The 3,707-nt window shown below is 41.1% G+C and overlaps 1 non-coding gene across 1 annotated transcript; it reads right to left on the bottom strand.

Annotated features, from left to right (window-relative positions):
- Nucleotides 1–2,972: 2,972 nt before the first annotated feature.
- Nucleotides 2,973–3,059, bottom strand: TRNASTOP-UCA (transfer RNA opal suppressor (anticodon UCA)). Its single transcript has one exon. It is a non-coding gene; the product is annotated as a tRNA-Sec (tRNA).
- Between the last annotated feature and the right edge of the window lie 648 nt (nucleotides 3,060–3,707).

The raw sequence follows: 3,707 nt of genomic DNA, 5'->3' as shown, positions 1-3,707 counted from the left end.
AGTCAGAGATAGATTTCCTTCCCATTAAAACATAATAGAGACAGAAGGCTTCATCCTTCACTTTCTTGCACTAGTTTTATACTAGGGTTACTGCGCCGGCTCTAGCAGTGTAAAGTATGAATCTAACAATGGCAAATCATACGCACAGGTTTATAGAACAGATTCTCTCTCTTTGTTCCAGCCATTTTCACTGCTCAAATGGTACGAAGTGGCAAAACCTGGCTCTAACTGGCCCATTGAGAATTGTCTATGTTGGGGAAGTTCTCCGCTGACATAAAGCACTGAAATCAACTCCTGCACCAACTGTTTTTCCTATTGTAGCATAATTGGTTGAGGGAATGCTCGAATCTGAACTACACCCATTCACAACTGGTGTATGGTCCATAGTGACCTTGGCTCATTGGTGTAAATTAGAGTTGCCCCTAAACTGCTCTAATTTATGCTAATGGACTGGGACCAGTGCTGGTGCAGCATGAAAATCAGGGAGGCATAACTTGCCCTTTAACAGATCTCAGCAGAGAATAGAATCCGGCCTTTGTATTTGTTCTTGTTTAAATCTCTTTATGGAACTTCTGGGTTCCTTCCAGGTTAACCCTGTGTCTCAAGCCTTTATGTAGTCCACCAGCTATTTCATAAATTATGGTGGATTTGGTGCTCTATGTACAGTCCAGATTAATCGCCTTTTTAGCTATAGAATTTAGAGATGGAAAAGGTCTGTTAGATCACTGAGTCCATTTTCTTGCTGCAGTGGGATTAATTGTACTCCAGAGATGCAGGATGAGTCCCATAAAACTACCCTAGATTACCTGCTGAAAGAAAGAGAAGAATTGAGTTCATTGTAGAAAACTGCTACTCCATGTTAAGGGTGAGATAAAGAACCACTGTAGTCAATGGGAGATCAGTGGAGCAGGATTGGGTCTGCATCGAGGTAGGGTAAGAGTCCCCATTATCATTAACAAGGTATGCAGACAAGGCTTTGCGGGGAGTACAGGAAGTAGTGAAAGAGACTTAGTGGAATTGTAGGTCCTGACTCTCCAGTAAGATCTGCTTGGGGAGGGTCCAGAATCCATTTCAGACTCAGGGCTGCAGGTAGTTAGATGTTTGCAGCCCAGTTCAAGAAAGCACTGAAGAGTCCGGCTTTTTAAGCATAAGCTTCAGTGACCTTCTTGAATAGGGATGATTTCCTGAAACAGGGCCCCTGGATCGGAATTTTGCCAGGTCACCAAAGCTAATACCCCTTCACATATCCCTTACCCATTGCAATTCAGAGGCACACTGCTAGATGCATACCCTTTGCCTCCAATGGATTGTCAGTCTCTATAACTGTGCTCCTCTTTTGCAAGAATTCTGAGCTCTGTTGCTAAAGCCTCCAATGGGGTAAATTGCTGATGGCAGAGTTTAAAAATGTCAGCAGCAAAACCCACATCGTGTGTGTATGTGTGTGTGTGTGCGCGCGCGCATATTAGGATTTAAATATGCATGCCAAAAATAAAATGCTTAAGGTTTCTTAAGATAGATCAATCTTTCCATTTTTGAAAGAAAATGGTGAAATCAGCAGCACCTGCAAAAGCAGTAAACAGGGAAAGTAGAAGAATCGTGGATAATTAATATCCATCAGACAAAGAAATATTTGGTAGCAAATATATTCTCAGCTGGTATAAATTAGCTTAGATCTATTGATTTTGAAGGAGCAAGGAGCAATACTCGTTTTCATCACCTGAGGATCTCAGTCAATGTGATTTCACACAGATTATATCTATCTATCTATCTATCTATCTATCTATCTATCTATCTATCTATAAAATCGGGAGTAGTCAATAGGAGGGCCTTAGGCCAAAAATCCAGACTGTCAGATGCTTTTGAACAGATCCCAATATCTTTTTATTTACTTATTATTATCATTATTGTTATTATTTTTTTTAATTATTTTCTCCGGGGTCTGGACCTTGACCATACCTTGACCAAGAAATGTGGACCTTAACAAAAAATAATTGACTACCCCCTATCTGGGAGATTATTGTTTCAAAGTATGGAGAGGGTGTAGCATAAAGTATCTGTCATATTTTGTTTATTAATTATTTTAAACAAACTATGATTATTTTGCATATAGATTCCTAATTAAAATACAACAAAACATTTACACACATTTTCTTGTCATTCAAACAAAGAAAATCAATCCATTTGAAAGGTCACTAAAGATACTTAAAGCCATAAAGTTCAGAACAAAAATTGCCATATGATCAAGGGTTCCAAAAATGCTCTTAGAGCTGATGTTGGTTGTTGCCAGTATAGAAATATTTGCAAAAAACAGGTTCCATTTTGTCTCGAATACACAACGTTCTGAAATATTCCTTTTGGGGACTGAAATGTTCTCTGTTTGATCTTTACTCAGAGGTGAATATTTCTGGAAAGTCTGAACAAAATTTCTTTCTCCAATTGTTATATATATATATATATATATATATATATATATATATATATATATTGAGGGGAAAAAATCTCATTTTCAAACAACTCCCCCCCCCCCCCACACACACACACAACTTGCAGCTCATACAGAAATGAGTGACAGTTTTAATTTGGCATGCAAGGGGTTTGGGGTGGAGGCTGACAGCTTGTGCCCCCCCATGTAATAACCTCATGACCCCTTGAGGGGTCATGATCCCCACTTTGAGAACCCCTGCAATAGCATATAGCTACACTGCAATTGAAAACCTGTAGCCAGCCCTTGGGCTCAAGCTAAGGAGCTATTTAATTGCCGCATAGTCTGGACTGTAGGGCCCTGAGGGTCCCAAGCTCAGGCAGTAGCCTGAGTATCTAAACCTGCAATTCAACAGCCCCTGAGCCAATTGTGGCTATCTAATTGCAGCATAGACTACTCTCAGAGGCAAATTGGAGTTTTCCTGCTTTGTTCCTCCTGGAGGTATCAATAGATAACAGTATAATAACCTACAACACACCTCAAACACAGCCACCCAAGAGGTGGAATTGAACCACTCTGTTGCTAAACAGCTACAGGTTTGAAGCCTGCACCCCAGACCACTGAGGATCACCTGGGCAAAGAAAAGAAGACAACACCAAAATATATAAGGCACCACATAGATGAAACCTTCACAGTGAGGGTTACGTAACACAACGGGGGAGGGGTCAGACTGCCTCTGTTTCTGAGTGTAATGTGGCCAGTTGGTTTCATCTTTCTAAAAGAGGTTTATTTTCTCCTATGAGGTCTTAATAGACTGGCTGGCTGAATAAGGAAAACATAAACTCTCATTTGCATCCAGTGCAGATACAAAGGATCCTGGGAGACTGATCAGCTGCCACGCTGTACCCTTATCCAGAATTACAGGGCTTGATATAGTAGCTTGGGGAAGACATCAGTGCAGTTTTTTGAAGTGGGATGTTGCAGATTTAAAGGGGCCAGGCGTTGCCAGAATCTTTTGAGAGCACATTTCCACACAGATTAATGGCTTCTCCAGCCCTCTGCAACAAGCCAGAGGGGGGTCACTGGGGCCACTTCTTAAAGGCTCTGTGTTCTATTCAACTCTCCAGTTATTGATATTGCATCCATCCTCTGTGTTTCCCTTCAAGCTGGGGTGCAGGTGATTTTGTATGTTCCTCCTCACAGAGAAAGCATCTCAACAAGGAGGAAAGATTTAATAGCCACAAAGCATGACAGCTTGGCTCTTTAGAAATGCCCAGGAAGAGAG

The sequence above is a fragment of the Chrysemys picta genome, chromosome 5 (genome assembly GCF_011386835.1).
Source record: "Chrysemys picta bellii isolate R12L10 chromosome 5, ASM1138683v2, whole genome shotgun sequence".
Lineage (NCBI taxonomy): Eukaryota > Metazoa > Chordata > Testudines > Emydidae > Chrysemys > Chrysemys picta.
This window is presented reverse-complemented; position numbering and strand designations above follow the sequence as displayed.